General features: G+C 42.8%; 1 protein-coding gene across 11 annotated transcripts in view; it reads right to left on the bottom strand.

The window, feature by feature from the left end:
* The window catches only part of SGMS1 (sphingomyelin synthase 1), a 302,749-nt gene that overhangs the window by 273,827 nt on the left and 15,969 nt on the right, over nt 1-12,953 (bottom strand). The window contains exon 1 of one of the 11 annotated variants that reach the window (XM_057530920.1): nt 5,275-5,644. The exons of the other annotated variants lie outside the window; for them this stretch is intronic. The gene's annotated coding sequence lies outside the window, so the exon portion shown is untranslated. Of the gene's footprint in view, nt 1-5,274; nt 5,645-12,953 lie in introns of those variants that run through there. 11 annotated transcript variants of the gene reach the window in all.

Below are 12,953 nucleotides of genomic sequence, written 5' to 3'. Positions count from 1 at the left end.
GGTCACACTGGATATGTCAAATGGCCTCTCCACACGATGTTTTGTAAAATGGGGCTATCTTTTATTTCAAAGGGTTACTGTGAAGATTAAGGAGACTTAATACCTAACATGGACCTGGAACATGGTAAGCGTTGGATACATGCTTAACAATTGAAAACGTGCTCTAGCTACCGAAGAGGAAAAAGCAGGGAGCCAATTTTAACCATACCCTTGCTTCTACAAACAAAGCCTCTCATACTCCATAATGGATGATGACAATTTGTAAAAGGCTATCTTTGTACCGTGATTTTTTTTTTTTTTTTACTAATATTATGATTTTCTCTTTCTGTCCCACCCTAAACAGAATAACCTTGCCAACTAGATCAACCCTTTTTGGTATTAGTAAAAGTTAGACATTCTTACATAAACACTGAAGCTGGAATGGACCCAAAGTAAAACATTTGGCTCATTTAACTTTTCTGTTACTGACTTTAGAGAATCTTAAGCACTCATTTCAAATGCCAGCCCCTCTTCAAAGTATTTCCAGTTTCCTGGAAATCATCCCAAATTATCTGGCCAACAAAGAAAATAGCTTGATTAAATGACTAGTAAATGACAAATTTAAAACATTCCAGCAACACTACACACACCACTGCTCTGAGAGATAAGGTCCCTCCCTAGCACCCCTTTTGCCATACCTCAGGTTAGGTATTCAAAGTAAGAAATGTGAATCTAGGAACGCAGCCCCCAGGTTAGCTACCAGCAATCTCCATGGTAACTGGTCCTCTGCCTTTAGAGGAGGGATGAAGGAGTAACTGCAGCACTGTAGGTCTGCTTTTCAAAATTTGTCCAATCCCATCTCCTTCTCGACCAACTGACGCCAATTCATCAGTGAGCTACACAGAGCAACCAGAGGAACATATTTCTTAAAAACAAAAGGCTGAATCTTGTGTTGGTTCTAATATTTGATGCAGAGTGGAGGAGGAGACCCGCCAAGGGGTAATTTTCCAGAGGAAGGTAGCCAGCAAGGGACAGAAACAGCCTCAGGACAGTATGAGTTGTTTGAAGAGAACAATAGAAGCAGCCACTGCCAATGTTTCCTCAGTATATACCATGGCCAGACCTTCTATGTTCTTCTTTAAAACCTCTGCTCAATCACCTTGAGAGAAAATACTGTGATATAGATCCCTATTTAACAGATAAGAAAATTGACTCAGCGATTAAATGACTTGCCCAAAGTCACAGAACTAGTCAATGGGTATAATAACTGGCTCATAGCATACAGTAGGTACTCAATAAATATCTGTTGAACATGGGGTCTTTATTCCTCCTCCATAAAAACAGAAGACACCACTTATCTCACAGGGGTTTTGTTAAGAGTAAAATGAGACTATGTACATAAAGTTCCTAGCTCAGTGCCTTGACCTTGGAGCATACTGGGGTACCTGGGAAACTGTTGACACAGAAAGCTAGGCACAATAACCACATGGAATAGGGTTATGACAATGACCGTGGGTGAAGCAAACATCATAATGGACAGGAGATATACAGATATACCTAACAGGCAGAAGAACAGCAAATATGCACATGAAAAGATGTTCAACATCATTAATCATTAGAGAAATAAATGCAAATTAAAATCACAATGAGATACCATTACACATCTATCAAAATGGCTGAATTTTAAAAACTGGCAATATAAAACGCTGGCAAAAATGCAGAGCCACTAAGATTCTCACACAGTGCTGGTGTAATGAGTAAACAAACAGTGGTGGAATACTACTTAGTCATAAAAAGGGACAAACTATTGATGCACACAACATGGATGAATCTCATATGCATTATGCTAAATGAAAGAAGTCAGTCTCAAAGGGATATAGTCCATATAATCCCACTTACATGATTTTCTGGAAAAGGCAAAACAATAGTGACAGAGAACAGATCGGTGTTGCCAGGAGTCAGGAGGAGGGGGAGAGTTTGACTACAAAAAAGGCAGCACCGGACAATTTGAGGGGCGATAGATTATTCTATATGCTGTTTATATGCATGTGTTAAAACTCACAGAACTACATGCTCCAAAAAAGTGAATTTTACTGTTGGTAACTTTCTTTAATTATTAAAGAATAAAATTTTAAATCAGAGAAAGAATTGGTTGGTTTGTGGGGAAGGAGGGGACATGTGAAGGTCAAATAGCTCTGAAGTTCCTTGCTGAGGGAACAGTAATGGTACAGGAGACCGTAAAGAGTCGGTGAGTGAGGAGAAGTCCACGCAGAGGCTCTGAGATGTACAGACGCTCAAAAACCTTGGTTTCTAGCCTGATTTCGCCCAATGATGGCTGTGCGAAATTACACCAGTCACGTCTCCTCCCTGAGCTTTAATTTACTTAATTCTAACACGAGATAATGAAACAAATGATCTTTCCCACCACAAACACTGCAAAGTCAATTTGTTTTTAAGCTACTGAGTCTGGGAAGACAGCAGGACAAACAAGTAGAAATACCAAGATTTGGAAAAACCGCTATGTACCCACACAAACGCCATCAGGGACCAAAATAAAGTGAAAACCACTGATGAGTGTGGATGGTAGAGTGATGGCGGGAGAAGTAGCCATTAGCAGGGAAGAGACAGGAGGAGACTGAGAATACCATTTCTTGTATAATAAAAGCCAAGAGAAGAGAGGTTTCATGCAGGCAGCGGGCAGAGGGGCTGGAACAACTCAGTGATCAAGAAGAATGAGGACTGATGAAACAACAAAACTAGACAGATTTGTCAGAGATCAACAGAGAGAGTAACCACCACGTCCCGCCACAAAAAAGTAACCGAAAGACTACCATCCAAGACTCGCTTGCTGTCTGAACATATCTTGGTTGTGTCCTAATTGTTTTGCCCTTGCATTTTCAATCTCACTCTGCCTTCATCTTTGCTCTCAGGAGCCCAGAATTTAATTTAAACGTGTAGGTGTGGTTTCCCTGCAACAGCCCACTTCAGAGGCTGCAATTTTCAAAATTTATAAATTCCTGGAAGCTAACAATGTGATTGTTGAATGCTAGCGAGCCATTTTCTTGTCCTGCATAAGTTTACGCAAAGACTCCAGAATTCCAGAACGGAAAAAAAAAATTCATTTTAAAGGATTTAATAGAATGTAAAGAGTACAACTTAAGAAGGACTAAGCTTTAATTGTTGTCACTTTATTAGCTCGTGAAGCAGGAAAATTGTTTGAAGTCAATACTATTCCCAAACTGACCAACTGAAATGTGGCAATTTCATCTCTGCCCAAAGCAGGCCCCAGAACACCACTTAAAGGGCCTCAGCTATTTCAGCCAAATGAACCCAGTGACACTACCACTCTGAGCACTTAACCAGAACCGAAGGAAGATCAGGGAAATTAACAGTTAAAAAGTATACCTGCAAGCAAAATTAATACACAGAAAACTTTTTACACCACCTCTTCTGCCCATCTTCCTTTTCAATGATGATAGGTGAAAACATCAATCTGATACAACCCGGTTCTGCCGGTTATAAAAGAGAAGAAAGGGCAGACAACTTCAGCTCAAAGTCTGGTCTCTTCCGCCACTAGCAACTCACTAACTTTGGGCAAATTTCTTCGCTCCTTATCTCCCTTTCTGCATCTACAAAGCTGGGATTATCACATGCTCCCATCCAGCACTCAGGCTACCAGCCCCTCGCACCAGATGAGATCACGTCTGTGGAGACACTTAAGGAGAATGCAAATAAAAGGACAAATATGAGGTGTCATTGCTGCCATCCTGTACGGGGAGGGGGATGGGGGGGGCAGGTGAATATATTTCACATGCAGTCACATCCCAACTGCCTCTTTCAAGTCAACCATATGCTTCTCTTCCATCACAGCTGGGCTGTTAAGCAGATGCTGGAATGGATACAGACAGAAAGGTGGGAAGGAAGAACGCTTCTGTTACCCAGCTTCAGTCTTCCTGGTTTCGGGAAGATAAAAAAGTAATTTCTTATCCGTGTATATCCTACTAATCTTTTTTGAGAGTCTCCTATGTGTCAGACACCAGGCTAGGCACGAAGAAGCATGAGATTTTTTTTTTCTTTTTTAACAAAACAGGCTGTGCTCTCAAGCGCGTTCACTCTGGAAACAGCTAAGTGGCCCATCCCAACCCAGTGCGCTTGGTGGAATAACAGAGGCAGGCGTCGGGGGAAAGCCCAGCCCAGACCGCTGGGTGGGTTAGGAAGGCGGTGCTCCTCACAGAGGAGGTGATGCTTGAGTCGAGTCTTGAAACATGAGAATAAACAAGACGAGCCAAGCAGGGGAAAGGCCTTCTAAGTGGGCACACGGCGTGGAAGCAGGACCCACTAGGGAAGGGAAAGAGTAAGTGAGGATGACAAGGGACAAACAATGGAGACTCATGCTCAAATGATGCTCAGGCTTTCTCCTAAGGGCAATGGGAACCACGGACACATGTAAGCAGGGACTCACGTGGTCACCCTTGCAGTTGAGGTAAAGGACTATGACAGCAGTTGAGAGAATGGAATAAAGACAGGGCAGAAAGTGCAGAGCTGTACATACAGAAATGCAGGCAGGAAGCAATGAGGGCTTGGGGCTGTGGATGAATACAAGAGATAATAAAGAGGTAAAATGACCTTGCTTTGGCGACTGGAGGGACACAGGGGTAAAGGAGAAGGAATTGTCGGTGCCTCCCTGGTTCTGGTCTTGATGACTTAGAAGAGGATGGTCTTTTCACAAGGTACTAGAGAAGTGCAGATTTGGCGGGCAAGCTGAGTTCACTTTGTACTGTCACTCTGTACGTGACTTCACGTACATGAGGTCACTCTGTACATTTGTGACCAACCAAAAAGTCACATTTCTCATCATTTAGCTGCCTATTTCGAATGCCCACAGGCAAGATGACTTCTTAAAACAGAATGGAATGTCTGGGCAAGAACTCAATTAGGTAAAGACGCAGACGTAGAGAATGGACTTGAGGACACGGGGAGGGGGAAAGGTAACCTGGGACGAAGTGAGAGAGTGGCATGGACATATATATATACACTACCAAATGTAAAATAGATAGCTAGTGGGAAGCAGCCGCATAGCACAGGGAGATCAGCTCGGTGCTTTGTGATCACCTAGAAGGGTGGGATAGGGAGGGATGGGAGGGAGATGCAAGAGGGAGGAGATATGGGGATATATGTATATGTATAGCTGATTCACTTTGTTATAAAGCAGAAACTAACACACCATTGCAAAGCAATTATACTCCAATAAAGATGTTAAAAAAAAAAAAAACAAACTCAATTCGGTGCTCTTACCTTCAGTAGACAAAGTGAGAACGGCCCTCACATCAGGACTGAAGCTCAGAGAGGTTAAGTGGCTTACCTCAGGCCACACAGCCAGAAAAAGAGGGGACTAAACTTCAATCCAGGATGGTATGCTTCCAGAAGGTCGGTTTTTCATCTAATATGCTATGCTGCCCCATTAAGGGCCTAGTACTATTAGTTATATGTAATAAGAGCTCAATAGTCTTGTTCTGTGGCCGCTTTGTTCTTCTTTTGCCACTCCCTTCCGATAACAGAGTCCAGGCCACCCTGAACTACCTAGTTCCAATCCCTGGAAACATTGTTGCCACTGCTGAGCTCTGGCTCAACTGTCCTGTCAGCTTAGAAAGCCCAGCTCCATCTCTGCTTCTTAAAGTTCACCCCAACAGTTACTTCTGATAACCAGCCACTCTGCGGCTCTGCAAATGCAGGGAGAACGTTCTGGTTTCTAGAGGAGCTATTTCTGAATTCATCTGTCCTATCTTACATCATGGCACAAAAATTCCTCGAGGGCAGTCCTGAGTTTACGCACATTTGTATCACTGGCTGAACCCAGCATGATACTTTTCCCTCCTCAGTGGCTTGCTATCCTCTCCGTGACAGTGTTACCTCTGGGAAGAAGGGAGGGCAAGGCCCTGGAGAAGAACACACAGTTTTTATTTGGAGCTTGCCCCTCACCCAGCACTGTCCTAAGCACCAGACAGCAAGGCCCTGAACTTACAGTCCAGTGGAGATGGGATATTTGTTTCAAAAATAATAATAACATATATATATACCAAAACACATCAAACACAAACATTTGATAAAACCGAGGGTTGGGTATATATGTTCACTAGATTATTCTCTATATTTCTAAATGTTCAAACTATTTTCATAATAAAAACATTTAAAAATGAGAAAAAATAAATGTAAAGCCTCTACTCCCTGGGGAGGGAACTGGCTAGTATGACTGATTCATTTACAAAGATTCTAGACAGAGAAAATCTTACTGTAACCTATTTTGTTTTTAAGACCATATTCCACAGCAGAAAAAGCAATCAGGGGAAAGACAGAAATGTACAAATTTAGACGATAAGGATTCAATCCAACAATAAAATGAGGTTCTCAGTCAGTCTAGACTTTCCTCATTTCTACCTCCATATTCTCTGAAATGGTAAATGATAAAAGAAAATAACAGAAATCTAATCACTTTCCAATACATTTTGGCCTCAGGAGAGGAAGCCCCAGTAATAACCACTACCATTTACTCACCGACCACAGTGTGCTGGGGATTTACAGACACGACCCCATAACAAACCTCTGAGATGAGCATTATTATCCCCATTTTACATATGAGGGAATAAGATTCAAATAACTCAAGTAATCTGATCAACATCCCACTGTCAGTGATGGAAAGAGCAGGCACCCAAACCCATCTCTGCCAAGACTCAAAAGCCTTTTCACTATACCATGTTGTGTGCCTTCCAATATGATATACCCTCTCTCATTTTTCATAAACTTCTGGGCTCCACAAACAAGTGAATCTGATAAAGAAGACATCTACCAGGCAGTTCAGGAAACTAAAAAAAAAACAACAAAAAATCCAAGAAACCACAGTCTTGAGGTATACAGTATCAGAAACAGTACCTCCAAATGTTAACTCAAAGCAATAAAGAAAATTGAGTGGTAAAGAAAACTAAGCTGTGCAGACCTCTACAGTCATAAAAGAAATACTGTGTAACTATTTTAAATTAAACAGCCATAACATTTCGATGTATCTTAAAGAAGCAACTGGCAACAAACCTATGAGAGAAAAAAATGAATTCTTAAAGTCAATTTCTAATACTATTTAACTGTAATCATTTGTTACTGTGGAGAGTGTACAAAACTTGTCCTCTACGTGTCTACAGAGGAACAGGACAAACTAGAGCCTATGTGAGCAGGTTGAGATTTTATTATTGACTGAATTTTCAAACATTAAGAATAGCATAAAATTTGAAATACAGGCCATTGTTTATTTCAGTAGGAGTCACATTAACAAATCTGGAAATGAAATACAAATCAGAAAATGGGAACGATCAGATTTAATCTATACATCAATAGTTTCTGACTCCTAGAGTTTACTCCTAAAATAGAGGTCTCAGTGCAAAAAAGGTTCTGCACTTTCTCCATCACTCCCTCCCACACAGCCTGAGTTTTAGGACCTGTACTACTCTGACCACGCCTCCCAAACTGTAAGGAATCAGAGTCCTTTCTGCCAGGTGGCTCCAACCCTCGCCATCCCGCCTCCAAGAAAGGGAAGTGTCCCCTTGCACAAGCCTGCACAGACCGGGCTGCTCAGCAAGCGGACTGAGGGCTGAACCTCGAGAAACATTCACACATACGGATCAGGCAGAGGTACCAGGGAAGGAGTCAGAGAAGGAACTCTTGGCAAGATAAGAGAACCAGAAGGAAGTGTCGGGAGTCCCAAAGACCCAAAGAGGGAAAAGGAAGTGAAAGAAGGGGGCTCCACGACAGTCAAGGAGGAACATGAAGAAGCTTTCGATGTCAGGGGGTCAGAAGTAAGGGGAGAACGGCCATCTCAGTGGAGGGATCAGGGAAGATTCAGATAAAAAGGGGCTCAGTAGAGGATGGAAGATACATACAGGCACGCTGAGTATAAATAGCCTCCAGACATTTGCTCGTATTCCTCTTTTGAGCATAACCTCCGAGAGAGTGGGGCCCGCTCTCCCCTAGCACACGCGGCAGCAGGAAAGACGCAGATCACCTGGTATCACAGTCCAGCGGGGGAACACAGGCAGGAGCCCCGCACGTCTGCCACATCCCCACCACCACCTGCTCTGGTCCGCGCAGAACCACCACTGTGACTTACCAGAGGGCCGCGGTACAGCAGATTCTGCGCCTCAGAAACAGCAGGCCCACTCAGCCTCCAAGTGCAGAATGTAAAGCAGACTTCAACTGTAGACTGGCAACTGTTTGCCTAGATACCTGACGCAGTGCCAGATTAGTCAGCTACACTCAAAATTTTAATGATACAAAAAGACCCCAATTATCTTTTTTCCCAGAGACACATCCCTAATTATATCTTGCATTCTGAATCAAAAAATTTATTCAGATAGTAATACAGTAATTCTTTGAAGCAGAATATTTGACTGATGGCCAAAAGTGACTAACTAAATATATAAATTGTATGACTGAGGATCAAACATGTCTGTTATTTTGTTCCAGAGGACACCTATTTAAATCAAGGACTTTTTAAAATCTACTCCACAACTCTACAAATCTATATACATACATATCAGTAAAAAGACCCAGAGAGATGCCAAAAATTGATTAAACAAAGAGAAAGATCATACAGCAAGAAAACAGACCGTTAGTATAAAACTATAATCCATGATGCTGTCAGTAAACTCATGGACAGGCCCCTCCACTGCAGATATGTCACGTGCCTTGAAAAACTGTGGGCAGCATAAGCAAACAGACTTGACTGGCCTTGTTTAAACCACGGTTAATCATATTCGATTCTTATCTAGGCTGTAAAGGTACAAAACATTTCACTTCTCTTACCACAAAACAGAAAGCTAACCTCAGTTTCCCACATCTCCAGAAAAAAGTGCCTCAGACGTCGCTGCAGTATGACCATGCACCACTGAGCCAGGGGACCACCGCACGGAGTCAGGGCAGAGATTGCTGCTCTGTATTCTCCACCAGGCCTCCCCTGCCACACAGATTTGAAAAATATACAAGTTTAAATCAAGAGTGCTTGCTGGCTGCACACAGCTTGTAGCCCAGACCCTTAGCTCCCCTCCCAGAGAGACAGTGAAACAGGCGCACAGAAGAGCAAACCGCTGAAGTAAATCGTATCTGCATATCCAGGGCTCGGATGAGAATTTCACCAGCTAAGACTGAGTTGAGGGACCAAGGCTATTGCCGTATTTTCCCTCTTGAGGTACTGACAGGCAGAAGCTATCAGGGCAAAAGATATGAAAACACCAGGCTGTTTTCCAAGAACCCTGACAGGCCTCACTCGAGGTTGCTGCCAAGTTCGCTGGTGAGGCCACACAGAAATATTATGAAACTGCTCTCTTGACCTCAGGCAAATACTAAAGCTTTCAGATGAACACTGTTGAACGTGCTTGGGTGTTTTTATGTCTGTGAGGTAGGCATTTCCTGGACCTAACTTGGACATGGCAGCCCTCTGATAAAACTGACCACAAGAAGGCATGGATTTTTCCTTATTAAAAAAAAAATCCTATTTAAAGATGTTTAACTCAAATAAATGCATAGCAGCAGCATTATTCACAATAACTAAAAGGTAGAAGAAACCCCAGTGTCCACTAACAGGTGAACGAATAAATAAAATGTGGTATATACATACAATGGAATATTGTTCAGCCTTAAGAAGAAAGGAAATTCTGATATAAGCTACAATGTGGATGAACCTTGAAAACATTATGCTAAGTGAAATAAGCCACATACAAGGACAAATACTGTATGATTTCACTTAAATGAGGTCCCTAGAGGAGTCACATTCATAGACAAAGGAAGTAGAATGAATGGTGTTGCCAGGGGCTGGAGGGGGGAGGGAATGGGGAGCTATCATTTAATGGACACAAAGTTTCAGCTTGGGATGATGAAAAACTTCCGGAGATGGATGGTGATGACGACGGTCGCACATCAGTGTGAATGTACTTAATGTCACTGAATTGTACGCTCAAAAATGGTTAAAATGGTAAATTTTATGTTATGTATATTTTACTATAATTAAAACAGAATAATAAATTTTAAAAAGGTTTGTACTTTTTAAAAGCAAATTATAGATTTGGAACATTCTCAGTCACATCTTGGAAATATTATATTTTAAACCTATAAAAATAAAATATATATAGATTTCTATGTTTATTTAAGGATCCACTGAAACTGTCTCCAGTTTCCATGCTTGGCCAAAATCCCACCTTTGGTTTCGACATGGAAGGCCAAAGAGCAGAATGCTTTCTTCAAATGTCATTTCCGGCATCCTTGGACCGACATGTGATCAGTGATTGCATTACCACGTAGATTACACATCAGCATGGCAATATCAGTAATATGAACAAGGCACATCTTTCAGTCGCTGATCATATCCAAAGATTCATTTCCAAATGTTGGTGAGCATTCCAGATGTAACTCAGAATGAAACTCTCCTCCACCCAAAGGCAAACTACGTGACACCCAAGGGATTTTGTCGTGTACTTACACGAGATGTTCAAAGACAGGGTGGGATGGCTGGTTATTACATATTTGAGAAGGCTGCTTGAATAAAAGAAAATTCTAACAGCGTACTTTGCAGGTAACAGCATCGACATAGCATGCTTACTAACAATATCAAAGGGCATGCTTACTGACAACCCAGGGTTGCTTGTAGGGAAAGTAGTCAATTGTTAGGAACTGAGGTGCCTTGAAGGAGCAAACATTTCTCACATATTACCTCTGTAAAGATTCTTTTGTCATTCTTCCCCAGGGGAGATGCTGAAATTGGTGTGCAGGCAGTGAAAGCTGAGATGCAGATGGAGATTTGGAAAACAGCTTTGTTATCTTGAAAGCCAATTACACTACTCCACTGCCACACTTCCAGAGCCCAGGCTTAAGGATGTGTTATTCTCTCAGCTGGTTATATGAAGCAGCAATCACAGACCAAAATATCAGGGAAAAATTTGTATAAGGGCAATGATCTTATTTGCGCTTCTGATATTATCCAGACATATTCTCCTTTGAGCACCACACTAAGCTGGGGTGAGGGATAACTTCAAATGAAACTACATCATCATCACCAAGGAAACCTTTAGGTCCAGGAGTTAAAGAGGAGAGAAGTCAGTTATTGGTCAAAAGTTTAGTAAGTTGGAGACGAACTACCACTTACAGTGTCTCATATTGACAGCTAGCCAAAATAATAATAATAATTCAAAAACCAAAATAAATAAACAATAAAATAAATGAATAAAAGCCTTGCTCCTCCCTCCTCCACCTCCTGAAAGTCAATATGTACCCAGGATCACAAATGTTCGCTACACTGATCATACATGCTAAGAAATTAAGTTCTTATACCATAATGCTAAATTCTATTATGATTTTAATAATAGCATTACTAGTAATTTTTATAAAATTTCAGATTTATACTTGTATCCTAGAAGTCAATTCTAGAACTGCTGAGATTTAGCTTTGGCAATACTATTCCTTTTAACATTTGGTTAAAATAATACTATTTTACTATTTGGGTGCACATCTAGTACTTACAGAAAAAAAGATGGGAGGTATATACATCAAAACAATAGTGGTGGCGCTTCCCTGGTGGTGCAGTGGTTAAGAATCCGCCTGCCAATGCAGGGGACATGGTTCCAAGCCCTGGTCCAGGAAGATCCCACATGCCGTGGAACAACTAAGCCCATGCGCCACAACTACTGAGCCTGCACTCTAGAGCCCGCGAGCCACAACTACTGAGCCTGTGAGCCACAACTACTGAGCCCGCGAGCCACAACTACTGAAGCCTGCGTGCCTAGAGCCCACGCTCCGCAACAAGAGAAGCCACCGCAATGAGAAGCCCACGCACCAAAACGAGGAGTAGCCCCCGCTCGCCGCAACTAGAGAAAGCCCGTGCGCAGAAACGAAGACCCAAGACCCAACGCAGCAAAAAATAAAATAAATTAAAAAAAACAAACAAACAATAGTGGTTATCCCGCAATCACACAGCGTGGCGATAGATAGATAGATAAATAAATAAACAAATTTTTAAAAAGCCAAAATTTAGGTTAAAAGGCAAATAAACGCCACGAGGCCTTGAACAGTCAGCCCAGGCCATGCACTGCCTGTCTCCAGGAGGTGCCCTCACGTGGACTCTGACGTCAGCGGTGCCCCTGGCAATCCCATCCCTCCTCAGGGTCCAGCTCAAACCCGCCCTCCCCAGGGACTGCCTTCCTGAACATTTTAGCCAAAATTCTCGAGTCCCAGTCACTAGTACACACAGCATGAGACCCCAGTGCATTGTCATCGGGCCCATCTCTCCGCTGCTCTCTCTAGGGAGGGGCTCCTGACAGCAGAGCCCCACGTCGTCTTCCTGTGTGGATCCCGGGAGCTAACGTGTCTGGCACACGGTAGACGATCCCAGAGTTTGGCTACGAACACAGCCCTTACACACGCTCGCCAAACTCTGCCAACACCAGTTCAGCCTGGTCTCCATACTGTGACAGACAGCCACGCTAGCAGAGACAGTGGTTCATTTCTTCTTCCTCAAGAAATCTGCTGCCCTTTTGCCTTTGAAGGAATTAAGCTTTCTCGCAGTTTTGTGGGGTCACCGATTTGAAATGCATGTGGTTTTTCACGCAGACCTGCTTGGAAGAGCCCTCGCTATGGTGACCAGGAACCGCCATGCTGTTGCCTAGTGGAAAAGATGTCCATCGGGCAGGCAGGACACGCAGATTCCAGTCCCGGCTTCGCCAGGCTCCAAGAAAGGATTTAACCTAGATGAGTTCTAAGAATGAAGCACTACTCCACGTGGCTGCAAACACCACAGATGACAACAAGTCAGGGGCCCAAGTCAGGACGATGTGAGGCCCACGAGAGGCGACAGTGAACAAGAGGCAATTCCAGGTGAGCTGGTGACAAGGCTTGTGATGACGACAGCACTGAGGACAGAAGTCAGGAAGTAGGGCGGGAATATC

Source organism: Balaenoptera acutorostrata, chromosome 16 (assembly GCF_949987535.1).
Source record: "Balaenoptera acutorostrata chromosome 16, mBalAcu1.1, whole genome shotgun sequence".
NCBI lineage: Eukaryota > Metazoa > Chordata > Mammalia > Artiodactyla > Balaenopteridae > Balaenoptera > Balaenoptera acutorostrata.
The sequence above is the reverse complement of the archived record's forward strand: the minus strand, read 5'-3'. Positions and strand labels throughout refer to the sequence as shown.